Source organism: Lepidochelys kempii, chromosome 6 (assembly GCF_965140265.1).
Source record: "Lepidochelys kempii isolate rLepKem1 chromosome 6, rLepKem1.hap2, whole genome shotgun sequence".
Taxonomy (NCBI): Eukaryota; Metazoa; Chordata; order Testudines; family Cheloniidae; genus Lepidochelys; species Lepidochelys kempii.
Window position 1 is genome coordinate 121,665,712 of NC_133261.1, and position 14,073 is coordinate 121,679,784.

A 14,073-nucleotide genomic window follows, 5' to 3' on the forward strand; every position below is an offset into this window, starting at 1 on the left:
CTATGGGGAGAGAGAGCTATATAGTTTGGATGGCGTCCACCTCAGTAGAAGGGGAACCAATTTCCTTGGGGTGCTAGAATAGTCAGGAGGGAGTGAAATTAATAACAAAATGCTGGGGTAAAAAGGAGGAAGATATGAGCACTCAGCACAAAATTGAGACACTGAGACCATTATTATTCAAGGAATCAAGCTCATGAAGAGAAGAAATTCTTTAATTGCCTCTATGCCAATGCGAGAAGCCTGGGTAACAAACAAGAGCAATTGTTCATAAATTCGATCTAGCTGGTATTATTGAAACATGTGGGATGATTCCCGTGATCAGAATGTTAAAAATCAATGATAATAGACTATTTAGGAAGGACTGAGTGGGCAAATGGGAAGGGGGAGTGACACTTTTGTGTCAAAAATAGCATTATCTGTTTGAGTCACTAATAGCTCTGAAGAAAATTATCTTGAATGCTTGTGGATCAATGTTGTAACAGATAAAGCACAAGGTGGGGGTATTTGTTGGTGTCTGCTACAGACCACCAAGTCACACTAGGGAACAGGATGACTGCTGTCTTGCACGCTTGTCTATAATGTGTAGGGGGAAAAGTTGCATGATTATGGGGGACTTCAGTTTGAGTGACACATATTGGCGGTTTCACGCTGCAGGTACTAAAACATCCTTAGACTTTCTAAATATTTCCTAGCTCAAAAATGTTGTACCCAACACAAGGGAATTCTATATTAGACTTTGTCTTAACAGACAAAGAGGAATGATCACAGACCTAAAACTTAATGGTAACTTAGGTACCAGTGACCTTGAGTTGATTACATGATGATGTGCAAACTGAATAAAGGCCAGAGTAGTTATATATATATAACTCCGTGAAATTGGCCTTTTTAAAGCACTATATAGTGCTTTAAAAAGGCCAATTTCATGAAGCTGAAAACAATTATGAGCCAAATCAGCTGGGAGAAAGAACTTTAATCAGGAAAACATAAATGATAGTTGGGAATTCTTTAAGAACACTTCAGTAGACGCCCCAAAAGCCACAATTGAGGAGGAAGGCTGTATTCATTAAAAAAAACTATGTGGCTTAGAGCAGAAATGAAGGTAGCATTAAAAAATAAAATGAAAAATTTTAAATGAAATTTTAAAATGAAAAATAACAAATGAAAGAAGGAGAAGGTGATAGTAATGAACATAAATCAGAAGGTAGAAATTGCAGAAACTTGATAAGGGAAGCAAAGGGACACAAGGAGAAATCTATGGTCAGCAGAGTTAAGGATAATAAGAAGTTTAGGTATATTAGGAACAAATGGAATCCTGACAATGGTATTAGTCCATTACTACATGAAAATGGTAGTTATTAATAATGCAGAAAATGCAGAAGTGTTGAATAAATATTTCTGTTCTGTACTGTAGGGGGAGATAACACTTTTTCCATTCCACTAGAATATCAGGAAGATGTTAAATAGCAGCTACTGAAGTTAGACATTTTCAAATCAGCATGGGTAGATAACTTGCATCCAAGAGCTTTTAAAGATCTGGCTGAGGAGCTTGTTGGACCATTAATGTTAATTTTTAATAAGTCTTGGAATACTGAGGAAGTTCCAGAAGACTGGAAGAAAGCTAATGTCATGACAGTATTTAAAAAGGATAAACGGGATGACTCATGTAATTATAGGCCTGTCACTCTGACATTGCTCTCAGGCTAGATAATGGAGCAGCTGAGATTATCTAAGAATTAAAGGAGATTAATATAATTAATGCCAATCAAAATGGGTTTATGGAAAATAGATTCTGTCAAAATAATCTGATTTTTTTAGGAGATTAAAAATGTAGTCGATGTAAGATTGTTTGACTTGGTCCTGCAAAACATTTTGATTAAAAATCTAGAATGATGTAAAATTGACCTGGCACACATTAAATGGATTAAAATCTGACTAACTGATAGGTCTCCCAGTGTAACTGTAAATGGGGAATCATAATTGAGTAGGTGTGTCTTCTAATGGGGGTCCCACAGGGATCTGTTCTTGGCCTTACGCTATTTAAAATTTGGATCAATGACCTGGAAGAAAACATAAAATCATCACTGCTGAAGTTTGGAGATGCCCCCCAAATGAGGGAGTGATAAATTAATGAAAGGACAAGTCACTGATACAGAGCAAGTTGGAGCACTTGGTAAGCGATGCACAAGCAAACAATATGCATTTTGATATGGCTAAATGTAAATGTACACATCTAGGAACAATGAATATTGGCCATACTTACAGTACAGGTGACTCAATCCTGGGAAGCAGTGACTCTGAATAAGATTTGCGGGTCATGTGGATAATCAGCTGAACATGAGCTCTCTATGCAATGCTATGGCAAAAAGGGCTAATGCGATCCCTGGATGCATAAACAGGGGGATCTTGAGTAGGAATGGAGAGGTTATTTTATCTCTGTATTTGCCCTGGTGCAACCAGTGCTGGAATATTGTGTCCTGTTCTTGTGTCAACAACTAAAGAAGGTGTGACAGGGTCAGGCCAGATGGCTACAGGAGAGTGATAGAAGGCAAATATATTAGCCCCAGGTTAAGCAGGTCCCTTTTCCCTGGGTAAGATAACAGGGGCAGTTCCAGAACAATCAGGAACTTGCTGGAACCAATTAAGGCAGACAGGCTAACTAGGACACCTGGAGTCAATTAAGAAGCTGCTAGAATCAATTAAGGCAGGCTAATCAGGGCACCTGGTTTAAAAAGAACCTCACCTCAGTCAGAGAGGGGCGTGCAAGGAGCTGAGAGTGAGAGGGTGTGCTGCTGGAGGACTGAGGAGTACAAACACTATCTGGCATCAGGAGGAAGGTCCTGTGGTGAGGATACAGAAGGTGTTGGGAGGAGGCCATGAGGAAGTTGCCCAGAGAGTTGTAGCTGTCACACAGCTGATACAGGGAACATTGTAGACAGCTGCTATCCATAGGGTCCTGGGCTGGCACCAGGTGTAGAGGGTGGGTCTGGGTTCCTCCCATCCCCCCAACTCCTGATCGGACACAGGAGGAGTTGACCTGGTCTGTGAGAAACACCAGAAGGGAAGGTCTAAATTGGAAAGGGATCTGGCCTGTCCCCTACCCACTAGGTGGGACACAGAGACTGCAGGGATTGTTCTCTGCTTCCCCCTTGCTGGCCAGTGATGAGGTTAGCTGAGTGGATGGCAGGTTTGAGCCACTAGCAAAAGTGGCCAAACTGCAGGCTGCCGTGAATCTCTGAGGCAAGCAAATCTGCCAATAAGCGCAGGACCCACCAAGGCAAAGGAGGAACTTTGTCACAAAGGATATTGGTAAATTGGAGAGGGTTCAGAGAAGAGTCATGGGAATGATTAAAGGATTAAAAAACATGCCTTATGCATTCAAGGAGCACAGTCTATTTAGTTTAACCAAGAGAGGGTTAAGGTGTTGACTTGATTACAGCCTATAAGTATTTACAGTGGGAACACATTTAATAATGGCCTCTTCAGTCTAGCAGAGAAAGTTATAATACGATCTAATGGCTGAAAACTGAAGCTTGACAAATTTAGACTGGAGATAAGTTATAAATTTTTAACAGTGAGGGTAATTAACCATTGGAACAATTTTAGTAAAGATCACAGTGGATTCTCCATCAATGGCAATTTTTAAATCAAGATTGGCAGGTGGTTTTTTTTAAAGATATGTTCTTGGAATTATTTTGGGGAAGTCCTATGGGCTGTGTTATACAGAAGGTCAGACTTGGTGTCCACAATTGTCCCTTCTGGGCTTGGAATCTATGAAAATCTTAAGGTGGCAAAATTAACTGTTAATGTGCAGACTGTGGAGGAACTATGCCAACTTACGCCCTCCAAAGATCTTGGTATATAGACAACATTTTCAAAAGCACCTAAATGACTTGGGAGCCTAAGTCCCATTGAAAGTCAGCCTAAACACTTCTAGAAATTTTACCCTATACCTTCACTTCAGACTCTGTTATGTCTGTCTCATGCTGGCTTCACTTCTTCCTAATTCTAGTGATGCCACTACTTAAATCACTGTACCCTTTGAATAATTCTTGCTTTCCTGGATTTTCTTAAATATTATTCAACCAACTGTTCTATTTCAAGGGCAAAACCTCATTTCCTTATACAGCATCTTCAGTTCTGTTGTTTTCTTTTTCATGCTGTTTAATGGGAGGAAAATATGTTTGTTCAAATCCACTAGAGAGCCTTGCATTGAATGTGGTACATGATACACAGGGTAACTTAAATGACAGAGCGAGATTGTTTACAAACTGTAACAACCAGCACAGCTGTTTCCAATGGGTCATGTTTTCAGAAAGGCACTTAAGGTGAAGTTATAGTCTAGAAAGAACAGGCCACTCGTTCAAGTTACAAAAACATAGTCAAAAACGTTTACACAACTGTAAAATGCTGAGAATAAAAATTATTTTTTCAAGGTTATTCATAGTGGAACTGAAAACTGCATGAGTAATGTTAGTTGGAGGACTGGGTGTGCAAAGACTGTAGTACTGGGTCCATTATCAATATTTTAATTCAAGGAACAAAGTAGCAGATTGGTACAACAGATGTAAATTTACAGCTTGTTGCCTGCCATTTGAATAATGCAGTCTGCAGAAAATACTACAAAGTGATTCTAAAATGTAAAGCAAAACCTTTTTTTTTAAGTATTGATCTGAAGTGCTAAATACCATATCAAGTAAAGGCACAAACAAATCCTGACCCTGCAAATGTTATAGGAGAACAATTTCTTGAAAGTCAATGGGCCTACTTCCAAAGGTAATATCGGGCCCGCTTCTACAACCTGTATGTGAACACAATTTTAAGGTTATAAAATGATTAAATTTCTCATAGTACTGTAACTCACCCACACAAATTTAGCCTTGTATTTAATGAGTCCAGTCACTCATGAATACTTTATAGGCTCCCAGTACTGTAGTAGCTGAATGCGTCACAATCTTATTTATCCTCACAACACCCATGTGAGGTGGAGAAGTACTATTATGCTAATTCTACAGATGGGGAACTTGGGACTGCAAAGACTAAGATCAAGGCTTTCAAAGGTATTTAGGCACCTAACTTCCATTGAAATCAATTGGAGTTAAGCACCTACATACCTCTGAGGATCTAGGCCTTTATGTTACTTGCCAAAGCTGTCAGTCTGTCACAGACTAAGGAATTAAACTTGGATCTTCAAAGTCCTAGCCTAGTGCTCTAACCACTTCTTACCTCTCCCTCCTTTATATTGAAAGTTAAAAATTAGAGATTTTTTTTGCATCATTACTTTAATACAGTCAGTAGAACTGGGACCTGTGTCTTTAAGGGCTGAGCTTCCTGGAAAGGGACTCTGGTTGGGGGTGAAGCTCTTGTTGCACACAGCCAATTGGAATTGGACACAGAATAAATCGCATCTGTTAAAATTACCTGAAGCTCTGAGCCATCACTGAACACCACTCAAAGTCACTGCCAGGTTGTGGGAAACCAGACCTAGTAGTCAGAGTGAGAGCCAGAGTTGGTGGTCACCAGACAGGAATCAGTTGGGTCAGGATACCCAACAAAAGCAGGAGACAAACTGGAGATCAGAACCATAAGTCAGGCACCAGAATCAGGCTGGGTCAGGATACCAGGAGGTCAGAGTCAGGAGACAAGCTGGAGGTCAGAACCATGCATCAGATGCTAGGAGTCACAGTAGGTCAAGATGCCAGGAAATCAGGGAGCAGAAGCGAGAGTCACATAGTCAAGAACAGGATAGAGTCAAGCTTTTCAGACAGTTTCCTGTTCCTGCTGCTGGCTTAAGTAGGGTGTAACAGTCTGTACACCTCTGTCCACCCCTTTTTCAAGACTATGATAAATTTTGTACAAAGTATGGCCTGTGAGGTATCATTTGAAAACTCATAATTTGCTGATCATTATTGTCTTGGTAAAATGTGTGGCAACATTGTATGTAAAGTTATAACATGCTATTCTGTATGATATTACTAAGAGCAATCACAAACCAGTTCCTCAGAGCCAAAAGCAAACTGATGTCTCAGCCAGGTGTCAACAAAATCAAATAGATCATCACCTCATTAAGTGGCCATTCTTTGGCAGGAAAAGGTGTGAGTGAGAAATTTACATCTTGGAAATAAACAACTGGGAGGTCCCCGGCCCCACAGACTTTCTGTCTCCAGAACCATAGCTGAAGATGATTCTCAAAGAAGAGGAAAAGATATAAAAATGAGGGAATATATGCCCCAAATGATCTCTCCCTTCATCTTTGCTCATGGCATTGAAACACTTGAAGGACAAATGACTGGGGAGGGATCATGGCTAAAAGACTCAGCCAGTAAGACTCCTGTAACATGGTGAGAGAGACCCTTTGCTTAGAATTCACTTTAGCTTAGGATTGCCACCCATCTGGGTTTTACCTGGACAGTCCGGTTTTTGGCTTCTGTGTCCAGGTGCCATTTAGGGTTACCGGGTACCTGTTTTTTAACCAGAAAGTCCAGTCGAAAAGGGAACTTGGCAGTGTCTGGTCAGATGTAGTGACTGGACACCAAAAGTGTGGGGCGGGGAGAGGTGCCGGGCCATTAACCCGCACCAGCCACTGATCAACCAGGGCCACCTCCTACCTGTAGGCAGGCTCCTTGTCAGGCTGCAGCAACTCCTGTCCCAGCCACAGAGCAGAGGCAGCCCAGCTGGGGGCCAGGTAGGGAGTTGGAGATGCTCCAGCGAGCGATGGGCAGCGGGAGGAAGAGGAGCAAACAATGGGGGCAGGGCCTTGGGGGGAAGAGGCAGAGCAGGGGATGGAGCCTTGGGGGAAAGATGCAGGGAAGGGGGCAGGGCCTTGGGGTCTGGTTACCAGCAATTAGAAAGGTGGCAACCCTTACTTAAGCTTCACTTTAAGTTAGGTATTAGTGCCATTTTACCCTTTATTTCTTTGTAACCAATTCTGACTTTTATGCCTCATTACTTGTAAACACTTAAAAATCTATCTTCTTGGAGTTAATAAACTTGTTTTATTGTTTTATCTAAACCAGTGTGTTTGGATTGAAGTGTTTGGGATAACAGGATTTGTGCATATCATTTTCCATTAATAAAATGATGGACTTTATATGAGCTTGTGTTGTCCAGGAGAGGACTGGGCAGTACAAGACACAGATTTCTGGGGGAAAGTTTGGGACTGGGAATTTTCTGGTGTTTCTCTGCAGTGTAATTAAATGGTGGCTGCATACCATGTAGCTGGGAATGATTTACATGCTGGAGGCTGGGTGTGAGCAGACCACGAGTGGTTGCTCTCATAGCAAAACAGTGTAAAAGGCACCCCAGGCTGGATAATTGAGGGGACACAGCTGTTCAACAGTCATAGGGCCAGCAGGCCAGTCAGCTGCTCGGGGTTTCCACAATAGGACTACAGGAGCCTCAAACTGGGGCTGGGTTTCATGGGTCCCAGGTAAGCAAGCATCAGCAGCCTTCCAGATGGAGGGCTGTAGTGAGGCTGCTTCTAAAAACACTCCAGACACAGGTTCGAGACCTGTGGGTCATGATATCACACCCTCCCCTAGGAGTGTCCTCTAGGCAATGTGGATCCAGGTTTCTCAGGGTGGTCCGTATGGAAGGCCCAGGGCAGGAGCATGAATGCTTTCCTCTGGCTCCCAGGTGCATTCCTCTGGGCCATAACCTACCTTGCCAATCAGTCAGGTATCATAATTTGCCCTTAGAGTCGAGGACTTCATGTACAATGTATTTCACAAGGTGCATGTGGACTCCTAATGTATTCCTGTATTGGTGGGGGTGGTGATTGGACTTTATGTGGGAATGTGTTCTCAGTGTACCTTTTCAGAAGTGAGACATGGAACATAAAGTGGACCCTGAGAGTATGACTACACTGCAAATAAATACCTGTGGGTGGCCCATGCCAGTTGACTTGGGCTTCCAGGGTTTGGTCTGAGGGCTGTTTAACTGCAGTGTAGACTTCTGGACTTTGGCTGCAGCGGGAGCTCTGGGACCCTCCCACCTCACAGGGTCCTAGAGCCCAGGCTCCAGCCCAACCCCGGAAGTCTACACTGTAATTAAACAACCCCTTAGCCTGAGCTACATGAGCCCAAGTCAGCTGGCACAGGCCAGCTGCGCGTGTTGAATTGCAGCATAGACATACCCTAATGGATTGAAGGAGCTGAAGCTCAGAGGTGATTAGGTTGATTTGTCACTGAATGCAGTATTAGCCAAGGAATCAATGGTCTTGTATCCAGGAGTGTCTGCCCATGCAGAGATGTTCTGTTGAAAGCCATACCTTTTGTCCTACAGAGTAGGTGGGACCCTGTTGTCTGTGTTTGTCCACGTGCCTTTTTCCTTTTCAAGATGTCCCTTCACCTCCTCTTGGATGCAATGGATGTGTTCTACTAGGTCTGAGCGAGATGGATTGGGGGAGGATGTGGTAGTTGTGGGTGAAGGTACGGGTGGTACCCATAGTTGCTAAAGAAAGGGCCGTGGCCTATGGTGGCTGGTCCACATTATTGTATGAAAACTCTACATATGGTAACAGTAAAGAACAGTTATCCTAGTGACAGTTGATGTAGCTTCATAAGTATTGTTCAAGGATCTGATTGAATCTTTCCGTTTGGACATTTGACTGAGGATTGTAGGCAGAGGACAGGTGCATATGGACTCCTAATAAATGTAACTCCCAACTTCATGCCAGAAGTGGGAAGTAAACTGGGGTCCCCGTTTTGAGCTGGTATGATCTTGGAGGCCATGAAGCTGGACTCCGTTGTTTATCCAGAGCTGGGCAGTTTCCTCTGCAGAGGGTAAACCTGTGCAGGGAATAAAGCGAGCCATTTTAGAAGAACAATCTACTACTGTTAAGATGGCAGTGAACCACTAGATTCTGGTAGTTCCACCACAAAGTCCAAGGAAATGGCTTCCCAGGACCAAGATGGTGTGTCCAGATGTTGGAGGAGACTGCAGGGTTTCTGGCAAGGGATCTTGATGCGGGCACACATCTGGCAGGAAGCTGTAAAGGTCTTTACCGTGGTGTTCATTCAGGGCCACCAGAAGAAATGATATGCTAATTGTTGAGTTTTATATCACCCTAAGTATCTTGCCAAGGTGCTGCGCAGGACACTTGCTGTGCACAGTTGGAGAACTGCCACCCTTGCAGGTCCAGGGGGAATATAAATGCAGTCCTTCACAAACATGATCCCCTTCTGGGTGTCATGTGGTTCTTGGCCAACTCATTGGATGGAATTCTGCAGTCAGAGGCAGAGCAGATGAGTGCAATCAGGTCCGAGCAGGGAGTTGCATTAAGAAAGTTACGGGATTTGCGAATGTGGGCTGGTTCCAGACTGGGGCCTCATGAGTCAGGGTCATATCTTCGGAACAAGGCATTGGCCTTGCCGTTCCTGGGTGGTAAATCAGGGTAAAGTTGAATTGGGAGAAAACTAGGGCCCATCAGAGCTGTCGTTGGTTCAGAGTCTTGGCCCTGTATAGGTACTGCGGGTTCCTGTGGTCTGTGAACACTTGGACCCAAATGATGGGCTCCTTCCAAGTCAAGTCTCCACTCTTCAAAGGCAGTCTCAATTGCCAGGAGTTCCTTGTCCAGGATCTCATAGTTTCACTCAGCTGATGTGAGCATCCTTGAGTCATAGGCGATGGGATGCAGGATTTGCTTGTGTCCATGCCTTTGGGAGAGGACTGCCCTTATCGCTACTAGAGGCCTCTGCTTCCACAATGGAAGCTTGCACTATGTCAGGGTGGGCCAGTACTGAAGCGGTGGTGGAGGCAAGCTGCAATTGCTCATACGCATGCCGGGGCATGGAACTTGGTGTTTTTTTCGGAGTAGGGCAGTGAGGAGTTTGTCTTGTTTTGAAAAAATTAAAAATAAATCTCTGATATTTTTGCCCCTGGCTGAAGTTGTGTGGGGCAGTCATAGTCCCGATGTGGGGGGGTGGTTTTCTGCATTCTTCTTCTCAAAGACATCAGTGTAATCACGATGCTTGCGGGGGAAGTTCCATAGTTCTCCTATTAGACATTTCAGTGCACACAACTACCCCTACTTGAGCCTGATTGGGTCTGGGTGCAACATTCATTGGTTTCTGGCCACGCTGTCAGCAGAGTTCGGACAGGAAGGTAGCTTTATGTTCTCACCAGTGAATGAGGGGGTCATGAAGGTCCAGCCAGGAAATGCGGGAAAATGCAGGAAGTGGATCACAGCAAATTGTGTCATTTCTCCATGTCCCTGAATAATGGCCTCTAGGGCAACAATCTCCTCCATAACTGGACCTGAGGACAGTGGGGAATCATCTGTAGTTTTGGTTGTGTTGAGCATGGCCTTGCATAGCAGGAGTATCTGTAGAAGCTGAAGCTGCATCCATTAAATTGTCTGCTGCTCCTGAATCAATGAGGGCCTGTTGGAGGGCAATATGTTGTGTGTGTGCGTGTGTGTGTGCGTGTGTGTGTGTGTGGTGTCTCCCAGGATGTGCAGCTAGATAAACACCTGCAAATGGGAAGCCTGTGAATGGGGCTCCGGGTGCATCTCAGAGAGGACAAGGGTGCAGGGAAGTTCTCGTCTCTCAAGGTCCAAGGTGGTTCCTCCCACCAGACCTGGGCCAGCCTGTTTCCCCAAGCTCTTTGCCAGGCTGGCATGGCCAGTTTCACCCCAGTAGGTGGTGCTGACACCGCTGCTCCTTTTCTTCAGGTGCGAGTTGCTGGACAGACAGATGTGAGAAGAATGGACTCAGCAGCACCACGGCAGCCACTACTAGAAGCATTGGACTCACCCAAATGGGCCCTCTGCCTTCAGGCAGAGAATCAAGCATGGCAGGCCCAAGTTGCCCAGCTGATCTCAGACAACCAATGGCTGCAAGAGCAAGTGAAGCATCTTAGCACTGAGAATACCATGCTGCAAACACAGCGTGCAGTGCCTTGCCTGCAACAGGGGCCTGCAATACCCTTGCCCCAGTAGTTTGATGGTTTTTAATTTGGTTTCCCAGTTATGTCAAAAGGCCTTTTACTTTTCTCTTTAATATCGTAGCCAATTTGCTCTAAAGCCTCAAGAATAAATCCTTCAGGAAGAGAGGCTGTTTTTTCTACTGCTGTATCAGCTGATCCCTTTCATCAAGCCCCATGCTCTTTGCCAGCAATGCTGCTTCTGAGACCAAAAGCCCCGCTTGGCTCAGTCACTTTGGTCCAGCAGCCTATGTCAGCCCCAAAACACAAAGGGCTACAATGCAAAGCGAAGCAATTTGTGTGTGGATGTTTTGAGATTCTGCATTGTGACCACCCTTCTTCTGGATTGGACTGTCATGGGGTAGAGTCCTCATTGCCAGACTGGCACCTCCTCCTGGTTGTGATGGAGATTAGCTCAAGGCCAATACCTACATTCGCAGTCTGCATACCGACACTGTCCTTGCTCCCACCTACAGCGCCTCTCTCAGCTCCCAGAACTGCAGCATCCTCTTCTCGCCTCAGCCCTCTAGCTCATCATCATCTGTGTTCCCCCCTTCCAGGGATAGGTATATCTGCGCAACAGTCCAGCCACTACCCCAGTGGCAAGCAGGGAGGACCCTGGCAGTGTTCCCTCTAATTTTTCCCACGCATGTGCAGAATGAATTTTATGTGCACCAATATGGAGGTGATAGCTGACACATCACCTCCATATTGGTGCACATAACAAAATTCATGTGGTGGGGGTGGGGCTGAGGGGTTTGGCGTGTGGGAGGGGGCTTAGGGCTGGGGCAGAGGGTTGGGATGCGGGGGGTGCGGGCTCTGGGGTGGGGCCAGGGATGCAGGGTTTGTGGTGCAGGTTGCCCCAAGGCTACAGTGGGGAGAGAGGACTCCCCCAGCTCTCTTTCCCCGCAGTAGCACATGGGCTGGGGGAGAGAGGCGCCTTTCCCCGCCATGACAGCTCCTCGGCAGGTCCGGGCTGGGGCACCTCTCCCCGCCGGCCGGGGCTGGGGCTGGGGCCGGAGGGGAGAGGCGGCAGGTCTGGGGCTAGGGGAGAGGCATCTCTCCCCGCCGCAGCCCTGAGCGGCACTTAATAGGCTGCTCTGCAGCCGCACGGCTTAGAGGGAACTTAGGACCCAGGACCACCCACTACACCAGGCCCCAACCCAGGGACCCTGTAAATAGCATCCTCCGGCTGCTCCTCTGTAACCTCTTTCAATGCCACTCTGTTTCCCTGGACCACTTCTCCATGGCCCCAGCACCTTCTTCGCTGTTATCTCAAGCCTCAGCTGTGCAGTCCCAGGAGCCAGCTACTGCTCTGTCCAAGGTGCTTATAGTTTTCTCAGCCCTCCAGGGACACAGGCCTTACTCCCTGGGCTCCCAGCAGCAACTGACCCTGCTCTGCCCTGCAACTCTTTTTATATGGGTCTGCTGGGCCCTGATGGGCTGTTCCTCACAGCCCCTCTCCTATTGGCTGCTTCCTGTGCAGCCTCCCTGAGGCTCTAGGAATTCCTTCTCTGCCAGTGTGGGGCGGATGCTCCATCACATGGAATCTCTTCTATGTTGTTTGATCTCATTCTTAGGCTGGAAGGGCCAGTAAGAGGCTTTCTTTTACAGGGGCTCTTTTACATGTTGCCTCTAGAACAGAAGTAGTCAAATTATGGCCCGCGGGCCACATAGAATCATAGAAGGTTAGCGTTGGAAGGGACCTCAGGAGGTCATCTAGTCCAACCCCCTGCTTGAAGCAGGACCAGTCACCTATTTCTGCCCCAGATCCCTAAATAGCCCCCTCAAGGATTGAACTCACAACCCTGGGTTTAGCAGGCCAATGCTCAAACCACTGAGCTACCCCTCCCCGGCCCGTGGAACTGTCCTATCCAGCCCCTGAGCTCCTGGCCCGAGAGGCTCGCCCCCGGCCCCTCGCCCGCTGTTCCCCCTTCCACGCAGCCACACCGCCATGTGGGCAGCGTAGCTGCGAGCTCCTGCCGCTCTGAGCAGCATGGTAATGGGGTGACGGTGGCATGCGTGCAGTGGTAGGAGGGGTGTGGGGGTCCAGGGGGCAGTCAGGGGACAAGGAGCAGGGGGCGGTTGGATGGGGTGGAGGTTCTGGGGCAGTCAGGGGGTGGGGAACGGGGGTGGGGGAGTGGGTTGGATAGGGCATGGGAGCCCCGGGGGGCCTGGCAGGGGGCGGCGGGGTGGTGGTGGATAGGTCGGGGCAGTCAAGGGACAGGGAGCAGGGTGGATTGGATAAGGGGTGGGATCCCGGGCGGGTGGTTGGGGCGGGTGATCCCAGGAGTGGGCAGTCAGGGGACAAGGAGCAGGGACGGGTTGGATGGGTTGGGAGTTCTGAAGGGGTCAGTCAGGAGCGGGAAGTGGGAGGGGGTGAATAGAGGTCGGGGTCGGGGGCCAGGCTGTTTGGGGGGCACAGCCTTCCCTACCTGGTCCTCCATACAGTTTCGCATCACGATGTGGCCCTCGGGCGAAAAAGTTTGCCTACCGCTGCTCTAGGAGCACACCTGGCCCATGTCAGTATGCAATTCTGGCAATTGTGATTGATAAGGTCTTCAGATGATGACCATGCTTCCGCTATTGTTTGTTTTATTAATTTGGAGTGTGTCTGTCTTTATGGCCATGAGGCATTTGTTATAAAAATTAAAATGACACAGGCCCCATGCAAAAACAAGTGTGGTCTGTCCAATGGAAAACAGAGTAAATGAGCCCTCCCTCTTGCTCTGAAGCTTGCAAAGCTTTTAGACTGGCCATCCTGGCTGCAAGCTGAAGCTCTCTGGGCATCTCTGGTTTCACACCGGACACCACTCCAGCCTGCAAGGGGAGGCTGAGCTTGTGTAATTTGTGCTGCTTTCCCCTCTGCCTTTCTACACACAACTTCCAGGTGTGTTCTAGTGACAGCGGGGTTGAGGGGAGCCCATGGGGGCATGATCTCCAGTGACCAGAGGAAGCCACTTGACCTGGGTGGCAGAGCTATTTTGACTGGGCCTCCTGCAGAACTGCCTTCCCCCCAAGAATTAAGCAGATCTTGAGGGGGATTTGAGGGAGGGTTCTGGAAGGAGGGGGGCAAATCCCAGAACTGATGGAGTTAGTCAGACATGCTGAACTTCCTCTTCTGCAGGTAGATCTGGGAGAATGGGGCTTAGG